Source organism: Phyllostomus discolor, chromosome 14 (assembly GCF_004126475.2).
Source record: "Phyllostomus discolor isolate MPI-MPIP mPhyDis1 chromosome 14, mPhyDis1.pri.v3, whole genome shotgun sequence".
Taxonomy (NCBI): domain Eukaryota; kingdom Metazoa; phylum Chordata; class Mammalia; order Chiroptera; family Phyllostomidae; genus Phyllostomus; species Phyllostomus discolor.
In genome coordinates, this window is record NC_040916.2 from 17538770 (window position 1) to 17561261 (window position 22492).

General features: G+C 36.8%; 1 protein-coding gene and 1 long non-coding RNA gene across 2 annotated transcripts in view; both read right to left on the reverse strand.

Annotated features, from left to right (window-relative positions):
- The window catches only part of XPR1 (xenotropic and polytropic retrovirus receptor 1), a 133224-nt gene that overhangs the window by 78719 nt on the left and 32013 nt on the right, over positions 1-22492 (reverse strand). The window lies entirely within an intron of this gene.
- On the reverse strand, positions 12442-20714 carry LOC118498196. The gene is made up of 3 exons (XR_004900720.1): positions 20704-20714; positions 20471-20472; positions 12442-14726 (listed from the first exon to the last, which is right to left on the reverse strand). It is a non-coding gene; the product is annotated as an uncharacterized LOC118498196 (long non-coding RNA).

Consider the following 22492-nt stretch of genomic DNA (forward strand, 5'->3'; position numbering starts at 1 on the left):
AGAAATCAGTAAAAGCACTGGTAGAACTATTACATGAACTTAACCAGGTTTCCGATAAGGACAATATACAAAATTCAATTGTATTTCTATACACTAGCAACAAATAATTAGAAAAAGAAATTGAAAATCATTATTATCTATGACTATCATCAAAAATACAAAATACTTAGGGATAAATTTGGCAAAATATGTACAAGATCTGTACCTAAAAATATGGAAAACCAAAACTACATGGAAAAATGTTGCGAAGACAAAGTAAATAAGACCTAAATAAATGGAGAACTATAACACGTTCATGGATTACAATATTTAACAGTTAATGCCAATTTTCACCAAAATGAGCTACCAATTTAATGTAACCCCAATCAAAATCTCAGCAGACTTTTTTTTTTTGTCAAACTTGAGAAGCACATTTTAAGACTTGGAACTGCAAAAACCCTAGAATAGCCAAATAATTTTGAACATGAACAAAATTATATAATTTTGAACATTCATACTGCCCAATTTCAAGATTTACTATGAAGCTATAGCAGCGATTTTCAAACTTTTTTCATCTCATGGCACACAAAATAATTACTCAAATTTTACAGCGCACAAAAAATATATTTTTTGCTTATCTGTCAGAAAAAAATAGGTTTAATTTTGATTCATTCACACTAGACAGCTATTGTTGCATTGGCTGTTGTCATTTTTTAAATTTGACAATCTAAGGAAAAGACTAAATAGTCAGGAATTGCATGTTTTAAAAATTCTTGTGGCATACTGGATAATAATGAAAACAGGTGTTACAGTGTACAACAGAGAGCCCAGAAACAGACCCACAAGTGTATGGTGGTCACTTGGTTTCCTACAAAGATGACAAAATAATTCAATCATTCCTTTATGTATTTTCAAACATTTGTGAGGAGGAAACACTATTAGCGCATGTTATTCTTTTGGAAATAGTGGGATTAAAACGTGTAAAGGCTTGCTTTTCCCTGATTAGTAACATTACATCCACACAGAAAAGTATCTCAATGTTTCATCTTCGCCATGTTCAGCAATTAATTCTTCTCCTGTGGGAGCTGGAAAGCAATCAGCTATGCACTACAGGAATACGGCTGCTTCTCTTTTATTTAAACAAGATGGAGATAAATTAGTAGTGAGAAGAGTGACTAACACCTAGTATATGTCCTAAATGTGTAGGGAAATAAAGAAGTCAAAGAGAAGCTTTAGAAAATGTCTTATTTCAAATTAAAATCAGAAAGAAAAACCATCATAATAATGGAAAAATGTAATGTCAAATAATCCATAATATAGCTTTGTAGTAGTGACTGTAAATGAAAATCAGGCCATAACTGGGCCCAGTGTTGAAATGCTTTTTATCAAATCATTTCCTTATTTACATTGGAAGGTGGGCAATGGACAAAAAAGAATGAAAATTAAAACCAAAATTTCAATTACTGCCATTTCTAGGAAAATTTTTAAGAAAATGTTGATAATTGCTATGGTTCATAGTTACTTTTAAATATTCAATAAATAATATATTATTTAAGCATCTAGTGTCCCTCTTTGAAATATAATGAAGTATTGATGTATTTAGGCCTGAAAAGTCCCAGCACATAAAATTCAAAAGAAAACCATACTCCCTCACCCCTTCATTTGTCCTTTTAACTAAGGTAGTTTTCAATACTGGTGAAAGTTATAATATTAGAGGATATAATAGCCTTGAAGTTAAAGCCAATGTTAAGAGTTTCTTTCACAACCAAGATACCATTACGTATGACAGGTATTTTGATTCTGTTTGAAAAGGCCAAAGGGGAGAAAAGGATAGGGGAAAGCAGTATTTAATGAATACCTGTTCTGCGCTAGACACAGTGGTGTGCTGGTAAATGTTTTAACAATCAGCTCTTGGTATATATGTGTATGGATGAAATATGTATGTGTTTATTATAAATCCTGCTGATACAAAGAATGTATGGGACACAATTTTTTAAAAAAAGATTTTATTTACTTATTTATTTTTAGAGAGAGGGGAAGGGAAAGAGAGAGGAAGAAAAACATCAATGTGTAAGAGAAACATCGATAGAGTGCTTCATACACGCAACCAGGGACCAAACCTATAACCCAGGCACGTGCGCCCTTGACCGAGAATCAAATCAGCAGCCCTTTACTTTACAGAATGATGCTCAAGCAACTGAGTCACACCAATCTGGGTGTCATTTTTTAAAAGTGTAATAAAATATACAATGCTCTTTATTATAAATTTCATAGGCCAAATTGGTTCTCACAGAATGTCCTTGTTGATTTTGCTGAAGTCACGAGAAGCCAACCTAGGGTTGCAACTGATAAATGAGGATAGTTCTAACCTTTATGTTGTTTGATTATTTTCACTGACATTACAAAATAGAGAAATGTGAAACAACAAAAGTGTATGTCATAACCTCACCTGTTCTTCAATGACATGAGCAACTTCTTTGCTGAATTAGATAATAGTTTAGAATAGTTCCTCCATGTTTTTGTGCCACTCACAGTAATAGGCAACAGACATAACAAACTTTCAAGTTTAACCTGCTTTACTGGCACTTTCCTAAACCAAGTAAATCAACAAAACAATAAATCAAGCTCTGGTTTGTAGTATTTACCAATTTCCTTGGTGTAAATACTACCACCACAGATTACAAGTTACCAATGAATGCAATGGCACTGAACCCAGAATTGGTAAGAGACATGCAATAGCACATCACTATATAGTATTTCACTGTATAGATATAATAGACATAAATACTAGTACAATGTAGCAAAATAGTTAGGAAGTGATGGATTTCGGGGTATGACTGACTAAATTTGTGCTCTTCCACATCAAGTTATCAGGGATATAATTTACACAAAACTTTAATATTAAAATTCATACAAGGATGTTTTTCTTTGCAGATGTTTTTAAGGGAAACCTGTTTTTGTTATATCCTTTTGAATTCAAAAAACAGATACTCTAATCACTTCAAACAAGACAAGTTTTGCCACACAGACATAAGAGTTTGATTGAAAAGTTAGGGACCCATCCACATAAATCTTGATGGAGGTGTGCCTCACAGGAATTGGAAAGCCATGACAACTGAGAGACTACCTGTCTATGTATGTGTGCTCTGTTTATTCTCTACAGACATTTGCATTATCTCATTTTTTTCCTGCCTTGTAGAGTTCAATTAAAAATCAGAATATTGCCCTGGCTAGTGTGGCTTTTTTTGCTTCACAGCACCAGACTGTGAAGCAAAGGGTCCCTGGTTCTATTCCCAGTCAGGGCACATGCCTGGGTTTCGGGCCGGGTCCCCAGTGGGGGATGTGCGAGAGGCAACCGCACATTGATGTTTTTCTCCCTCCACTTCTTTCCTTCCCCTCTCTCTAAAAATAAATAAATATAATTTTTTAAAAAGAAGAAAAAACAGAAATGAGAGATGCAAATTACTCCTAGAACTAAAAAAAAAAAATTTCTGTAAGGCTCCACATTTAATTAGTAATAAAGTCTTCTCTATTAACTTATTTTTTAAACTTCACTAGTCCAAATTCTAGGTAACTATCTCTTTTTTTTTTATCTTCACCTGAGGACATGCTTATTAATATTAGAGAGCGGGGAAGGATGGGGGGGGAAGGGGGGAAAGGGGGGAGAGAGAGAGAGAGAGAGAGAGAGAGAGAGAGAGAGAGAAACATTGATTAGTTGCCTCTCACATGTGCACAACCTAGGCATACGCCTTGACCAAGAATCGAACCCACAATTTTTCAGTCTATGGGATGGCACTCTAACCAACTGAGCCACATGGACAGGGGCTCAATGTAATATATCTTGGGTGCAAAATAATAGGTATTAAAGAAACAATAGTGCCTATATTTAAGAATCTTAAAATCTAACAAGGCAAATTACAAATGAAATAATGCATTCATCTGTGAACTTTTATGAGCTAAAAAGTACAAATAAATAATTTATTACCAAATGAACAGGTAAGAACTTTGAATGTAAGTGTCTTAAAATCAGTCTCTATTTTTCCCCATATAACTCTTAACATCCAGTGCATATTCTGATAGCTAGTAAAGAAAAAAACTGAGATAAAAAGCTGTTTACAGGCAACTGTAATAACACCATAAGGCTAAATTGCTAAGACAGCTAGCATTCTTTTTTAAAGAATGTATACCAATTTCTAAGTTTTGGATTTGGGCAATGAAATTATATAACATTCAGTTTTCTTGATAAGAAATACTAAATCAGTTGTGAAGAAGTTATTGCAAATATTAAATAAGCATGAATTCATTACTAATGATTAAGAATAAAAGACTATTTGTCATAAAAACAACACAATTATTACTTTAATTTGAAATATCAATCATAAAAATCATAAAACTGATTTCAACCATGCTGCATAAAACATGTATTTTAAAGCTAGTTAGATAGATGGGCATTTTATACACAGAACAACAAACTTTTAATAATTCCTGTACTCATGTCCCTCACCCAAAAAAGATACTCTTTTGGAGGCTTATAAAGATACCCAAGCAAATGTATTAAAGAACAGTTCAGTTCTAGCAAGATCTTTCTGTTTGTTTACAAAAGGGGACAGTTTTGAAAATGTCTTAAATCAAGCAATCAAGGTTTTGGTTTTGATTAAGATGTAGTAAGCACACACCATCTGTCTCTCCCACTGAATTCATCTATAAAAAATGAACAGAATGTATACAGCAGTTATGTGTGGGCTCTCAAAAGTAAACAGGAGTATGTTCTCCTTCCCTGGCGCATGCCTGTGCCTTTCCCCTCCCCTTATCTTCCCCCCAGGAGCCACCTTTACCTTCCTCTCTCCAAAGTTCCAAGGACCCTTCTTTTGCTTGTGTAGCTTGTTTACTACGCCCATTTTTACTATGGATCACTTCTTCTACCTCTGTGACTTTCTAAATACACTTCCTCTTACTAAAAAAAAAGTAAAAGTAAAAAAAAAGTAAACAGGAGCACACAGATTGAGGAAAAAGATCAGAATTTGAAGTACCAGTTCACCCAAGGACACTAACAGTGAATGAAAAGATGACCATACAGACTGGGAGAAAATATTTTCAAGTCATATTATCAACAAAGGACTTATATCCAGAATATATAAGAAACTCAAAACTCAACAGTAAGAATACAGACAACCCAAATACAAAATGGACCAAAACTACAAAATAGAGATGACAAATAAACACATGAAAAGATAGTCAATACCTTAGCTGCTAGAGAAAAGCAAAATTTAAAACCACAGTGATGAAAATGTTCTATACTTAAGATTGTGGTGATGGCTGCACAAAGCTGTAAACGTACTAAAAACCTCTAAATTGTATATCTCAAATGAGTAATTTTTATGGTAGGTAAATTATAATAGAGACGCTAAAACATAAAACTACACTAAGATACCATTTACACAAACATATCAGGATAGCTAAAACGAAAAACACTAGCAACATCAGGTGTTGGTGAGGATGCAGAACAACTAAAACTCCCATTGCTGGCCCGAATGCACCATGGGGCAGCCGCTCCGGAAAACAGTTGGCAGCTTCTCACAGAGTAAAACGGACTTACCAAATGACCTAGCGATCCCACTCCTAGGTATCTAGACAAAAACTTACATTTCCACAAAAACCTGTAAACAAATGTTTAAGGCAGCCTTTTTTACAATCTCCAAAAACTGGAAACAACCCAAAATTCCTCTCGTTCTCTAGCAGGTAAATGAAAACAAACTGTACATATCCATACAATGGAATAGTAGTCTGCAATAAAAAGGAATGAATTATTGATCCAAGCAAGCAAGCAAGCAAGCAAGCAACAACTTGTCTGAATGTCAAAGGAATTAAGCTGATGGAAGGATCCAGTATCAAAAAGTTATATACTGTAGTAGCCCTGGCCAGTGTAGCTCAGTTGGTTGGGCTTTGTCCTACAAAACAAAAGGTCGCCAGTTTGATTTCCACTCGGGGCCCACGCCAGGGTTGTGGGGCCTGGTCCCCAGTTGGGGCGCATGAGAAAAGCAATGAATAGATGTTTTTCTCTCACATAGATGTTTCTCTTCCTCTCTTCCTCCCTACCTTCCCCTCTCTGTAAACAAAAAAAATCTTTTTTTAAAAGTTATATACTATATTATTGTATTTATATGACATTCTCAAAAAGACAAAACTATTGCGATAGATTAGTGGTTGACAGGGGCCATGTGTAGGAGGAGAGTGAGACTAACAGGGATAGCTCAAGGAGATTTTGGGGGTGACGGGACTGCTCCTGTTGTGGTGGTAATTACATGGATTCACACATGTGTTAAAATTAATAGAACTAAACAACCAAACAAGTCAATCTTGCTGTATGTTACCTTGAAAAGTACAAATTAAAATGTCAAGGAATCAAATAACTATCAGTTTCTATTATCACTATTGTAAGAGGCCATTTCCCAGCAAAGAGGAAAATGAAATAAAGAGGAAGAAAATAGTTTAAGTCAAATAATTTTTTAAAGAAAATTCTGTATTAGGTAATATATAACCTGAATTTTCTCCAGCCTTACCAGCCTGTAGGTACATTAGTGTTAAGTCCAATGTTACTGTTTGCTCTGCTTATTTGCATAACGTCTCATATCCTTTTGGTCTCCCTTTCCCACCCCAATCCCAGTTATTTACAGAAGGCCATGGCGGTTGCACAAGTGTTCTTGTGTTCTTCACATCCTGCCCCTATTTTGTTGATGTCTGATTCTCATAAAATCACTTAAGGGAAGGGCTTCACTACTGCTACTGCGGAACTTCCAAAGCTGTAAATCCGTCAACGGTTCCTTTAGTCCTCAGTATATAAGGGACAGGCTACCTTCCTGCAGAGATGAGGAGAATGCCTTCCTGTAATTATTTCAGGTTCCTTGAAAGTGCCACAATTTCAACTCTAGACCTTGGTACGTGTTGATTCTTCAACTTAAAAAACTTCCCCCTCCCTTTTCCTAACTAATCCAACCTCTAAGTGTCAGCTAAAACATTAATAACTTAAGGCAACATTCTCTGACCCTCCCAGACTATGTTCAATTTCGTTGTCATATTTCTTCTACAGCACTATTTCTTCCTCACATTTACTACATATTTCTAATTACTTCTTCAAAGTCACTATTAGGTTATAGACTCCACGAAGACAGGGCAAGGCAAGTGTCTATTCTGTTCATTGCCTTATCATATCCCTTGTGTCTAAGGCATGGTAGACACACATGACTGGTTGCAAACAATGAGACTTGGCTCGCCCTATCCCTGGAGGTGTAAAAACAAGGCTGTGTGACCATCTCAGTAATAATGGAAAAGGGATTCATGCAAAGGCTGGGAGCTGAAACTAGAGGAACTTCAAAATCCTCCGAAATATCTTGTTATGAGTTCAAAATTTCAAATAATTAGAATACAATGGAACACATAATAAAACTTCTGAACGTAATTTATTCTTTACTACATTATTTATAACTCAATTTTTAAGACTATAATGCCTCAGAGTTATTAAGAATTAAGATAATATGATTATACTGTAGTTGGAGGCAAGTTAAAAGAATATCGGCTAACCAGCTCTCACCATTTGATCATTCAATAAAATACTGAATGATTATATACAAATCAAGTACTTCAAGTTCTAATGTAACACAGTATTAGTCACTAAATGCACTTAAAAGATGCTTCAAATAAAAGTTCTGAACGATACTTAATTTAAAAATTAAAGGACCAAGTTCAATCTTGTCCTCCCCATTGAACTGACAGATGTTGCCTGTTTTTGTTTGGAATACATGTCATTTCATGGAATTAATTCAGCTAATATTTTCTTTCTTATGAAATCTGGTGTTAATTGGAAATCAATTTTTCTTAAGTCTAAACAAGTTAAATGTCTAGAGAGAGCCATAATGCAATACCCAAATCTGTTTAAAAACATCTGAAAAGACATTATTCGATCAGACAGTCTTCAAATAGACTTGGACTATTAAATACCAAACAGACACACTCTGTTTGACAATATGTATTTTGGAATTTAAATGTGCTTTTCAACAGGCATTATTCAACAAAGCCACAATAAAAACATATTAAAGATCAAATCTCCCTCAAGGGAACTAAATCGCATCTCTGTTATTCCTCACTGGCTCATTATAGACCAGGACCTCAGAATCCTTAACTAATTACATCTGCAAAGACCCTATTTCCAAATAAGGTCACATTCTGAGATTAATCTTTTTCTGCTCCAATGTCCCCTCTAATATAGAGAGGCAGTGCTGATTAAATAAAACCTTAATTTTTGCCACAGACACCAATGACATCCTTGTTGCTACTAAGGCACAAGGAGAAAACTCAGGTTAAATATGACCTAACATAGAGTTTTCTAAAAAATGATTTGACTTAAAATTATTTTCAGTCATCTTTTGAGGTCTCTCTTCTAATACTGACTCAGTTCATGAGTTGAACATACAGTTCACGCTATGCCTCCACCTTGGTTTCCAAGGTACTAATCTCCAAAGGTACATTCTCCCTACTAAAGTCTACTGTTTCTTTGATGAGGACACCAAAATCGTCATCTCTGGCCCATAGCACTGCTTACTGAACTCCAGACTTACTCTACTTATTAAATGTCTGTCAGATGCTGTCCCACAAACACCTTAACCTCAACACATCCGAAACTGAATTTAGCAACTTGGAAGTGCAATGGTTAGGAACAAAGACTTTGAAATTAAGACTAGCTGTGTCGAAATCCTGGCCCCTACCTCCTTCTTATTAAACATCTGACCCTGGAAAAGATACTCCAATCTTTGACTGTTTCTCTCATCTGTAAAACAGGAATAACAATTTTAGCTACCTTACACTTACACGTTATAGTTTATAATAATGACAAAAATTAAGGTCTGAAATGGTTAATCCCTGTTTCACTATCAAGATTGATTCTATGTTGAAATGTGAGTTTTGTGGCAATGGATCTGTGGATCCAAAAAAACTACAGCACTTCTTAGAATCAAAGATGTATTTTCCACACCACCATATTTTAACCACATTTCTGTATCAATGATGTGTACATTTTATATTTTTTCTCACAAGCTTGATATTAAATTGATGATAACTGGGGAAATATTAAAATAGATATTGCCTCTCAACATAATGATTAATTCATTGACTAAATAATGTAATCTTTACTTGTCATTTAGAATATCAAGTGGTGTTTATTCTACCTAAGTGCTGTTTATTTCTCTAGTCATCACTGAACTTCAACTGCAGCAGCCTGTGTAACAGAAACCATATTTAAGTTCCTTAAAGTAAATCTGTGGTTTAATGATCAATTTCTTACTCACGATTTGGCCCATCACAGCCCCCAGCCCCCACAAGCCCTCTCCTACCCTTCAACAAGGCAAGCTGTGTTGTGACTTTCATGAGTCCCACACATTATCTCCATTTTAAAAAACATTGAAAATTGTATTTTACAAGTGCATTAATATAAAGATGAATATAATCCAGGTCAGATTCATTATTTATTTATTACTTTATACTAATTTCTGATTTAAGAAGAAAATAAAATCGAAACAGATTTTGTGGGCTTCTAAGAGACTCATGGGCCTGAGGAACTGTGCTTACAGCTGTCCCTACGGGTAAGTTAGCCCCGCTCCCAGAACCTGCTGAAAAGTCAGCTCTTCTAGACATTCTCTGATTTCTTCTCAAACGTGCATCAAGCAGAACGTCACCTTCTTACTTTCACAACACTTGGCTCTTTTTTCTCTTACAATATTTATATCATTGAATTAGACCACAGCTTCCTCATTTTTTTTTTTTGACTACCCCTCCTCGCCTCTAGGATTTGGTATACAATTCTGTATTTTCATTAAACCAAGTGTTAACATATTTAGTAGAGAAATCCACTCTTCTTTTCCCCATCTTTGTCTGTAGAAGGATGGGTAAAACAGGAACTACAAGAACAGGAAAAGCTGATGAGCACTAATCATCACACACAATATCCAAATTTAAAGAGGTTTCTAACCATGGGATACAGATCATGAAACAGCCAAATGTCTCAAGAGGGCAAGCTAACTATTTCTCCTAGCAGTTGAAGTATCTGGATAATTCTATAATGACTTGTCAATTCAATATCATAAAGAACAGAGAAACCTGAAGATGGCTTTGGATGACCAGTGCTTAACGGATATAGAACAAAGAGGAGATTACAGGAGGAGAAGAAGGAAAAAAAGACTATTCTATTCTCAATATCTTTCTGAATGGTACTATTTTGTATCATCTAGTCTCTAAGCAGATAAGAGTAAATATTCAAGAGGCAAGGGCTCTCAAGAAGGAATAAAGTGAAGGTAATTCCTGCCTACTACAAGGAAGAAGTAAAAGCAGGTCCTTATGTGAACTTCTCTTCACTAGAGAAGACAGTTATCATATATGTTGACAGAAAGAATTTCATCTGATGCCTTTTGTGGCAAAATGGCCCTACTACAAAAAATGGGGGCTTACATAATTAATATAACAATGATTTTAGTGCTGAAAAATGCATGCACATGCTAAGCTTCACAAGTGTCTTTAAGTTTTCAACTTTTTCTTATGCAGTATTGCCAATAGTTACTTTCTGACTTTACCATAATTTTAAAATTTTATAATATGGAAAGCTTCAATAATTTATGAATACTTTTGTTACCAGTAGTCAGTCTGTCTGGAATGCCAGGGAGGCTCCCCCCACTGGCCAAGATGGAGGGAGAGGGAAGTTCTTACACTGAGCAGGCAGAAAGCTAGAAATATCAACGGATAGGAGACTGAGCACACAGAAAGATAACAAGATAACTGGACAGGAAAAAGCCCTACCCACTGCCAGTACCAGATTGGGGATAGGACCAGGGGAAGGTGGGCACATGTGCCATGAAAGTCGACATGGTAGAGGAGGAGGTTCTGGACCAAAGAGGCCTGTCAGTCTAGCCTGGGGAAAGAAGGGGAAAGTTGGGAGGTGGACCTACCCAAAGTTGATTGGTCATTTTAAGAAAGTACCTGCTCTGTCCCACACCCAAGCTAATATAATTCCAGGGAGATGAATAAACTCCCCCCCCTCTGGCTCATGACCTGCACTAGCACAGTGCACTACATGGGTCACTGCTAAGGGCAGCCACGTGGCCCAGAGCCTCCAGGAGGAAGCCTCTCTCTTTGCCCACCTGGTGATGCACTTGCCAGTGCATTCAAGCCCTCTCTCCTGGGAGCACATGACCTTGCAGCCCTCGCAGTCACATGGCCCATGGCAGAGCAGGCTCCAGAAGGGAGTCTGAAATGAACAACAGCTAGGAACAAGCTAAGCTACCTGGAGGGGGACTATGACTGCTTAGCAGCCACCTGCGGGCTCTAAAGGACTATAGTTTAAAATGGATCAGGAACTCTGGACACTGGCTTTTGTCTTGCTCTTACTGAGGATGGTTGGACTTTTTGCTTGGCAGAAAGAGGTGAAGGACTTTGAGATAGAACTCTGACATTCTCCCAGATTGCACAGCACCTGAATAAAAACCTCTTTCCTCTTTGCACCAGCATCTGCCTCAAGAGTTTGGCTTTTGTGGCAACAGGCAGCCTAACTGCCTTTTTTTGTTCAGTTATACTTTAAGTTCACACAGGGTCCAACTCCCTATAAAACACCTGTTAAATAAAAAACAGAAACTGGGAATGGAAGGATATGTTTATAATTTCTATGCTCTTTAAGAAGATACAAAACAGTCTTTAAATTTTTTCAGTGACAAAGCTATATGGTTTACCAGTAACTATCATTTCCAAATTGTGGAAAATTCCTAGTATATAAAGGACACATTCTGTGTTAAAAAGGAAATGTTAGCCCTGGCTGGCATAGCTCAGTGGATTGAGCACGGGCTGTGAACCAAAGCATCGCAGGTTCGATTCCCAGTCAGGGCACATGCCTGGGTTGCAGGCCACAGCCCCCAGCAACCACACATTGGTGTTTCTGTCTCTCTTTCTCCCTACCTTCCCTCTCTAAAAATGAATAAATAAAAACTTAACAAAAAAAGAAAAATTAGAAAAAATAAAATAAAAAGGAAATGTTCTCCATTCACCCAACATAATTATTTCAGTCTTTTAAATACAAAGGGTGATGATAAAAGAAAATGTATTCATATTAAAGGTCTTGTGAAACATTGAGAATTCCACTGATCTGTGTAAACACACCACCTGTCCAAACACACTAGCCTATAAATAATCATAGCTCTTCCCATCCCCAAAATGGAAACATCATATCAGGAGGAAAGCAAAGCAAGAGAGACAACTGTGTCAAGTTGAAAAACAGTCTGAACTCTATTTTGGGACCTGTGTTCTGATGGTCAAGCATTTAGCTTTCTTAGGCAGAATTTTTCAAAAGATCAGACAAACCTCAGCTTAACAACCATAAATTAACTTACCACTTAAAAACCAAATAAAATTACATTTTTGTTCAACTAAGTTACATTATACATCAAATCATTTTACACCATAGGCCAATTTCTCAACTAATTTCTGTAGTCTCATTTAGTTTTCTCTTAAAATGAGAGTTCTAAATAAAATTAAAATATATAACTGAATGTATAAATTAAAGTAATACTTTAAGTGCTTCCAAGTTTAAGATTTAACTCTCTCCTTTAAACATTTGTGTTTAAATGCTCATTATGTATAACAAAAATCTAAACCCTAAGACTGTGTCTGAGAAAAACACATTTTACCTGTATTACAACAATGACTTTCAAACTATGACCCACATAACTACTGGAAAAACAGATTCAATTCCTGCTCAAATCTAAGACAGGCACAAATTCTTTTCTCACCTCTATCAGAGACCCATTTTGATACTATTCCAAGTGACATTCCAGACCAATTACTAACAATTACCTAAGTCTATTCTTAGTCTGTCAAACTTAACACTCCCAGATTCATTGGCTAAATGTTAACAAATGGTACCAAAAATAAAAAAAAAGGAAAGATAAATTAATATATCTAAAACACTGTACTCTTACAACCTGGGTTTCTCCAGTGTCAGCACAGAATAGAGAACTATCCTTTTAAATTTTAATGACATCTAACCACCACATGCTCTGATTTTAATCTCGTATCAACTCTACCCTTTAAACATTCTAATATGGATAGTTTAACTGACTAAAGCACTCTATAAGGACACAACTCTTGAACAGAATAACATATATAGAATTTTATTTACTTGCTGGTACAAGACAGGACAGTAATATTCTAAGTCTGTTTTTATACTTTACAATGCATCAGAATCCCCTGAAGGGCTCGTTAAAACACAGATGGCGCAGGCCCTATTCCGATTCGGTGTGCCTGAGCTGAGTCCAAAACTTTACTACATTTCTAACAAGTGCCTAGGTGGTACTGATGGTTTTGGTCCAGAAACCACACTCCAGAAATCACTAATCTAATGTTACACTATAATAGGCATTTTTATGTCCTACACATAAAATCATACCTCAGATTGCTCTAATTCATCAATTTATAAATGTTACTTTATGCCAACAGTTTTCAATTTTCTTTTACTGTATGGCAGATAATTACCATGGCCTATTTCCTCAAGTCTTTTCTAATAGACTTCTACCAAGAAAAAACAGCTTCCAAAAGACTAAGGGGCTGTCACAACACCTACTGCTTTAAGACAATAGAAACTGAAAGTCTTCAGAAATTCTATCCTATGTCCCTATACATTTTATTTGCCATTCCTCATTAATCAGGTTTATTCTCTAAGACAATATGCTTTGGTTTGATTTAGATAATCTAATAAACTCTATTACCATATTAAAAAGCAGCTCCTCTCCTGTCTGTTAGCACTCTCTCTATCCTTCTGTCAGAACCACTTACCTTTTCACAAACCATGCTTTGGCTCTATTGATCTCTAAGAAATACAATGTTAGAGATGCTAAAATGTACCAATATTTATTAAAAATCTAATTCAAACATTTTGAGCTACCTGACAAAACCCTGGCATATCTCTCCAGCCTGATCTTTCAGATTCCCTCGCACCATCCCTGTTCCTCTGCAAATCTATCTGCAAACTTCCCACTGGATTTCATTCTTCTCAAGTGTAAATAAAGCTCTATGCTCTCCTCTTTCAATTAACATCACCATAAAAACCAGTCTGAACTAGATATTAATTGTTTTCTGTGATGACACTCAATTCACTCCAATCATTTTTTAACATATACAGGAATGCTTTGGAGATATTGCAGGTTTGGTTCCAGAATACCACAATAAAGCAAATATTGCAATAAAGCAAGTCACAAATTTTTGATTTCTCGATGTATATAAAAGTTTTGTTTACACTATATCATAGTCTATTAAGTGTGCAATAGCATTATGCCTAAATAAATATTCCTTAATTTAAAAAATAAGTCATTGCTAAAAAATGCTAACCATTACCTGAACTTTTAGCAATTTGTAATGTTTTTGCTGTTGGAGGGTTTTGCCTCGATGTTGATGGCTGTTGACTAATCAGGATGGTGGTTGCTGAAGACTGGGGTGGCTGTTCTAAATCCTTAAAATAAGACAACAATTTTCTGTATCAATTGACTCTTCCTTTTGTGAATTACTTCTCTGTATCGTGCAATTGAGTTTGATAGCATTTTACCCACTGCATAATTTTTCAAACGTGGAGCTGATCTCAAATTCTGCCATTGTTTATTAACTAAGTTTATGGAATATTCTAAATCCTTCTGTTGTCATTTCAATAATCTTCACAGCATCTTTACCTGGAGAATCTTACATCTCAAGGAGCCACTTTCTCTGCTCATCCAGAGGAAGCAACTCCTCACTGTTCAAGTTTGATCATGAAGATCAGTCACATCTTCAGGCTCCACTTCTAATTCCAGTTCTCTGGTTGTTTCCACCACGTCTGCAGTGACTTCCTCCACAAAGTGTTGAAGCTCTCAAAGTCACCCATGAGGGTCGGAATCAGCTTCTTCTGAACTCCTGCTCATGGTGATATTTTGGCCTCTCCCCATGAATCATGAATGTTCTTAATGACATCTAGAATGGTGTAGTCTTTCTGGAAAGTTTTCAATAGTTGCCTAGATCCATCAGAGGAATCACTAATTACAGCAGCTATAGCCTTATGAAATGTATTTCTTAAATAAGCCATGAGCCCTGGCTGGTGTGGATTGAGCACCAGCCTGCAAACCATAAGGTCACAGGTTTGATTCCTAGTCAGGGCACATGCCTGGGTTGTGGGCCAGGTCCCCAGTGGGGGGTGCACGAGAGGCAACTACACATTGATGTTTCTATCCCTCCCTTTCTCTCTCCCCTCACCTCTGTCTAAAAATAAAAAATAAACAAAAAGTTCTTTTAAAAAAGGGGAAAAAGTTTTCCTGTGCATTCACAACTTGGCTAAATGTTTGGCAGAGGAGTTCTAGCTTTCAGCCTACTTTAGCTTTCAATGTGACTTTCTCACTGAGCTTAATCATTTTTTTAAGATTTTATTTATTTATTTTTAGAGAGGGAAGGGAGATAGAGAGAAATATCAATGTGCGGTTGCTGGGGGCCGTGGCCTGCAACCCAGGCATGTGCCCTGACTGGGAATCAAACCTGCAATGCTTTGGTTCACAGCCCACACTCAATCCACTGAGCTACGCCAGCCAGAGAAGCTTAATCATTTTTAGCTTTTGATTTAAAGAGATGTGAGACTCTTCCTCTCACTTGAACACTTAGAGGCCACTGTAAGGTTATCAAATGAACTAATTCCAATATAGTGCATCTCAGCGAATTAGGGAAGCCCAAGGAAAGGGAGACAGATGGGGGAACAGCCAGTCTGTGGAGCATTCAGAACACACAACATTTATCAATCAAGTTCCCTGTCTTACAAGGGTGCAGTCTATAGTGCCCCAAAACAATTACAATGGTGACATCAAATATTATTGATCACAGATCACCATAACAAATAATGAACAAAATTTAAAATATTATGAGAATAACAAAAATGTGACACAGAGACACAAAGTGAGCAAATGCCATTGGAAAAAAAAATGGCACCAAGAGACTTGCTGGAGGCAGGATTGCCACAAACCTTCAACTTGTAAATAAAATGAAATCTCTGCAAAGCGCAACAAAGCTAAGTGCAACAAAATGAGGTATGCCTGTATATTGTTTTGTACTTTTCACAATGCTTCTTTTCACTCATTTACTGTTTTCTTGTTCCAAAAAACATTGTGATGTTTTATTTCTTTTGACTCTTTCATGTAAAGAAAATGACATTCCATATGAGATGGCATGTAATAAACATTTACTGAAAACCACAAGTTTGACAAATAAATTTGTTAAAAGTACTACTGGCAGATACAGGAAGACAATTACATTGCTTCTAGGAAGAAGGCACAGCATAAGAAAAAATCAACTTACTAAAAAAATGCTGAGGTTTTTTTTTTAAAGCAGGAAGTAATCTAGTTTACTTCAGAAAATACATAGAGGTATACCTAAAAAGTTCATGTGGAGTAAACACACTTGAAAGCAAAATAAATGAGCATGAGTTTTATCTGATTAAACAAAAACAAAAATTGAGCAAGAAAGAACTAAGACTGGTTTTTGGAAGTACAATATGGCAAGTTAGAAAAACCAACTGGGATACTACATTATGCTGCCCAAGCCAGTGATTCTTAAACTCTTTGGTCTCAGGGTCCTTCTACACTCTTAGAAACTACTGATGACCCCAAAGAGCTTTGTTTATATGGGTTATATCTATCAATATATGTCATACAAGAAATTAAAACAGACTTTACAATATTTAGTTATTCACTTAAGATGGTGATAAATGTTAACTAGCTTAATGTAGTAATTATTTCACTACATACTTATATATATGAAATTGGCATATTGTATACCTAAAACTAACACAATGTTTTATGTCAAGTGCCTCAATTTAAAAACAAACCCATTGCCCTGACCAATGTGGCTCAGTTGGTTGGGTGTCAACCCAGAAAGCAAAAGGCCACTGGTTTTCATACCTAGTCGGGGCACACAGAAGACACAACCAATTGATGTTTCTCTCTCTTTCTCCCTCCCTTCCCCTCTCTCCAAATCCAAAGAAGTCAGTGAGAATAGCAGCACTGTTCTACATATATTTCAAATGTAGATAAGTTTTCAAATTCTAATTTTTTCTTAAAAGCTCTAGATTTTTTACTGGTAAAAAACCAACTGTCACCTGTTTTTCTTGAAGTGATACTTCGTTCATTTTTGAGAAAAATGTCTGTCAAAATATCCACATGCAAATAGCCATAGCCTGCCTGTTGACTGTTCTTATGAGTAAAAAATTACACATAACTATGCACATGGGGGGGGGGCTATCACTGAAAAAATGGCCTAATTATCAACACACGTTAAATGAGACAGACATGCATCAAACAAGTATTTGTAAGTGGACAAAGGCCATATCTTTCGGAAAACATAAAAACACTTTTCAAGAAGGATATTTTTAAATTTCTAAACTTTTATTATGGTCATATTAAGCCATTTTCCCCTCGGAGGTAAGGGGTGGGGAAGCTAAATGGATAGTAATGATTCCAGCAACCAAGATTTTAGCTAATTCTTCCAGCTACAAGGTGAAGGGATTAGCTCAAGAATATTTATGCATAACCCATAGACACAGAAAACAGTGTGGTGATGGACAGAGGAAGGAGGAGCGTGGGCTGGGTAGAGGTAGACAAAAGTGGGGGAATGGGGACATCTTTAATAGTGTCAAGAATAAGAATAAAGTTAAAAATTATCACCAAAAAAAGATTTTAGCTAATTTCATTCCCTTGGAATTTCTTGGGTGACTGAACACTTCTTGTTCTAATGAGGCAAAGTCTGGTGGGATCCTGGGTGAGGGCTGATCCTCATCTAAGAAAAATAAAGCCATGATCAGAAGCCTGAAACTTTCAGCCCCATTGCTTATTCTCCAGGAAAGGGAGAGGGACTGGAAATTGAGTTAATGATAGATTATGCCTATGCAATGAAGCCTCCATAAAAATCCCAAAGGTGTAAGGTTCAGGGAGCTTCCGGGTTGCTGGGAGAGTGACTCGCCCAGAGAAGGCATGGGAGCGCTGTGCTCCTTCCTGCAGACCTTGCCCTATGTATCCCTTCTGGCTGGATGTTCACCTGTGTCCTTTACTATCTCCTAATATAATAAACTGGTAAACATTAAGTGTTCCCCTGAGTTCCGTGACAAACCTAAGGATGGGGGTCATGGAAACTGATTTATAGCCTGTCAATCAGAAGTACAGGTGACAACCTAGGACTTACAAGTGGTATCTGAAGTGTGCAGGGGACCTCGTGGTACTGAGCCCTTAATCTGTGGGATCTCACACCAACTCCAAGTAGACAGTGTGAGAACTGAATAGAATTGTAAGACACCCTGCGGATGAACTGCTTGGTAAAGGGAAAACCCTACACATTTGGTGACCTGAAGTGTCAGAAGTGAAGTGCTCTATCATTATGTGAGCCATAAAGGAGGGTCACACAATAGAGAAGTGAGCTTTTCTTACTCAGGATCTATATTCAGGATTTATACTCAGCTCTAACTTGAAATGTCCCCCAAGCTTTTGTCAAGCCTCCATTATAATCATGGGCCACATAACATAGATCAGTTTGTACCCACTTTTGGGACACAGCTTCGGAATCTACCTGAACCACACCACAATTGTCCCAGTAATTTTTCATGTTGACCCCAGACCAAAAGAAATACCCAGTAAGTTTCACTTGCTAAATAGTTGAATTCAAATAGTAAGTCTTTATGTCCTGTTGGGCACTGCCTAACTTCTCACACAGTGAAATCACACTGGACTCCACTATCCCTATTCCCTGATTTCAGTGATTTTCACACAATATTTGCATTTTACCTCAAAAACCACTGAAAATCCACCTTTACAAACATGTAACATCAAAAGGAAGGTAGTGAGATCTAACATTGAAATTGTGGACTACCTAGCATTAGCAGCTTGAGTGGTTTCCAACAGATGCCAACTAACGCTATGTTCCCCTCAAATTTAAAACATCCCACTGGCACCCCTGTGGCACCCCTGGCATCTCTGTGCACAGTCTGGGCACCCTGAGCACTGCAGAGATCGGCAACAGCTCTATTCTGTGAAAGGAGGAGTAAAAGGTTAGTAACGAAGACTGACCAAGTAAGTAACATGGCGAACAAGGGAGAGAAAGGGACTGAAGGACAGACAGGAGGTATGAGAGAGGAGAGTAATCGACAGAGATCAATAAAGAGAAAAAGACAAAGACAGGAAGAGACAGAGACAGATGGTTAGGGAGAGTCGGGCACAAAGACAGAAAGACAAACACAGAGACAGAATGATAACACAGGGAGACAAATGGACAGTCAGGGAGAGAAAGACCAAAGGCTGGGGTGTGGGGAGAAACAGACTGACCAACGATTAAGGGTGGGAGATACTGATGGGAGGAGAGAAAGACAGAAACAGATGGACAAATGGGGGGCAGACACAGGACACAGGGTCAAACAAGGATGAGATAGTATCAGAAAGAGGGGGAAATAAAGGGAAACAGAGTGAACCAGAGAGACAAGGAGAAACTTTCAGGGACAGAGAGAAAGACAAGCAAGAACAGGCAGATACCAGAACAGAGAAGAGGCAGGAAAAGGGAAAACAACTAAGAAAGAGACTGAGAGACCACGGGTATACAAGGAAGGGAGGGAGGGAGGAGGGGGAGGGGGAGGGAGGGGGAGGGGGAGGGAGGGGAAGAAAAAAGAAGCTTCTCCTCACACCATGGCTACCCAGGGGACCAGACACTGTATTCATCAATTCATTACTTAAAGGCATGACCCCTCCAGTCCACTAGTGCATGGAAAAGTACCAGGTATTACTAGCACAGCCATTATTAACAACACTGCGCTCTGCGCATGAGGGGTTTTTCTGGCTATAGGGGAAACTCTCTCTCTGTATATTATTAGCAAATATAATCTACACGTTCCTACTTCAAATATTAATATTCTCACTGACAGAATTCCATAGGGCATTGTAAGTTTCGAAGGGTCTTTGCTCCAAGCACCCAAAATACTAATTATTTGTTATTCCTAGAAAGACTATAACCACATAAAATTACATAGAAGCCAATTTTAAAAGAGGGGAAAAATCTATAATAAATTCTAATGCATTAGGTTTTCAGGACACACCAGCTATACATTCCCTTCCAATAAATTATGAGTAGCACTGGTTTGGGGTTTTTTTATAAGCCATTTATTGACATTTCAAATTTAATAAAGCAGAAAATAGAGAGAACAGTGTATGCCCCAAGATGCCCAATGCCCGGCATCAATTATTAACATTTTGCCAATACCATTGTGACATTTTAAACACGATAAACAAAACTCTAATTGTATTCACCACTTTCTTTAGCGTTTCACAATTTTTAAACTCATGTTGATTTAAGCATATTAGACTTTAAATCCATTATTTTACTTCTAATCGACAAATGACAAAATTAAAGGACTGCAAACACAGACAACTGCAGACCTCACGAACCCAGGCATAAAAACTCTTTACTAAATTTTAGCAAATCTCGTTCAGCGATTATATATTTTAAAAAGTCATGATCAAGTGGTATTTATCCCAGGAATAAAAGGTTGGGTTTAACACTCAAAAAATGTATGTTTTTTTTAAAAAAAAATGTATGTTTACTGGTAAGAATTTTCTTGCTTCTATTTATTGTGGTAATATTACATAACATAAAATTCACCATTTTCACCATTTTAAGTGTATGATTCAGTGGCATTAAGTACAACCACGATGTTGTGAAACCACCAACACTGCTTCCAAACGCTTTCCTCACCTCAAATACACACAGCAGATGATCGCTGTTTGTTAAATGAAACAAAAATCAAGAAATTAAAGCTATGCCTTCAGAACCGGTCTTGTAAATCATAGACGATGTGAAGGTCAGATGCTACTATTCACAAAAACAGTAGGCAAAAAAACCCCACAAAAAAACAAAAAAACAAACTATTGCCTAGTGGTTAAATCCATCTGATAATTCTGAAATTGTTCACAATTAAACTACATTTTTACTTGATCTAAAAACAATATCATACTGACTAAAAAATAATGTCTTAAGGAGTCTCCTTAGCTTTTCTAAATGAATTTGACCTAATTGTTTTATTCTAGTTTCTCACTAGGGGTTCTAAAACATAATAAAAGCTCATGGGAAATACCACTGCCATCCTCCTCACGTTACTAGGTTAGCATCAACATACACCACCGCCTCCACAGAGGGAACAAGAAAACATGAGAAAAACAAAGAATGAAGACATCCACAAGCAAAATCAGAACATCGAAAGGGCTCTTCTTACCAAGAAATATAAATTAAAACCTTTCTGAAATACTTTGCACAAATGCCCAAAATTTATGTTTACAACAATCAACATTTTGCTTAAACTGGGGTGGTCTTTAAAAAAAATAGTATTGGGGTTTTTGTGTTTTTTGTGGGGGTTTTTTTTTGAGAATTGGGGTAAAAAAAAGAAAAGAAAAACTAAAGTCAGGAAGCACAGCCTTCTGGGTCCATAGCACACAATCTCGAGGTAAGAACAGAGGAGAATGACGTCCTCCTATATTCCACAGCCCCATTCAGGCAGTGTTGTGTCAGCACTGTAAAAAGTTATAGCCTCCCAAATCCAAATGACTCCATGGATAGTTCTAACTTTAAAAATAATTCTACAGTTAAATAAATTAGTCCTGACTGGTGTGTTCAGTGGTTGAGTGCTGGCCTGCAAATCAAAGGGTCCCCAGTTCAATTCCCAGTCTAGAGCACATGCCTGGGTTGCAGGCCAGGTCCCCAGTAGGGGGCAGGTGAGAGGCAACAACACACTGATGTTTCGCTCCTTCTCTTTCTCCCTCCCTTCCCCTCTCTTAAATATAAGTAAAACCTTTGAAAAATAAAAATAAATAAATTAAACTACTTCAATTCTTTTTAAAAGTGAACAAAAAATATCTATACATTTATTCAGGTTTTCTCACCTTGTTGCTTATTTTTCTGACTACTATAAAAAATAAGAAAACAAGAAAAATTCTATTCTGAGAGCCTTTTTTTGATTTCCCAAAATTATAAATCTTAAATATCAGTGCAAGGAAGGATTAAAATAGGAATATATTTCTATAATGATGCAGACTGACTGAAAAATCAGCAAGCAAAAACCTGTGCCACAATTACTTTTTACTTTTTGTTTTCAGTGCAGGTAAATTCCATTTTAGAACGCTGTGTCTTGATCAAGGTGACGGTCGCACAACACAGTGAATGTACTAAATGCCACTGAATTTTGGTTCACTTTAAAATGGCTAATATTGTTATATCGATTTCATCCAAAAAAAATGCTTCTGTGCATATTCTGGGTCAGACAGCTAATTAAAAATTATGAATCTGCTTTTTCCAATATTCTTGAAGAGAGCATGTGACCCTAATAGCTGCTGGTAGACAGTTGGAGGACCCCCAACATTGGAAGAGAACTCAACAATAAGAATCATAAAAATAAGCA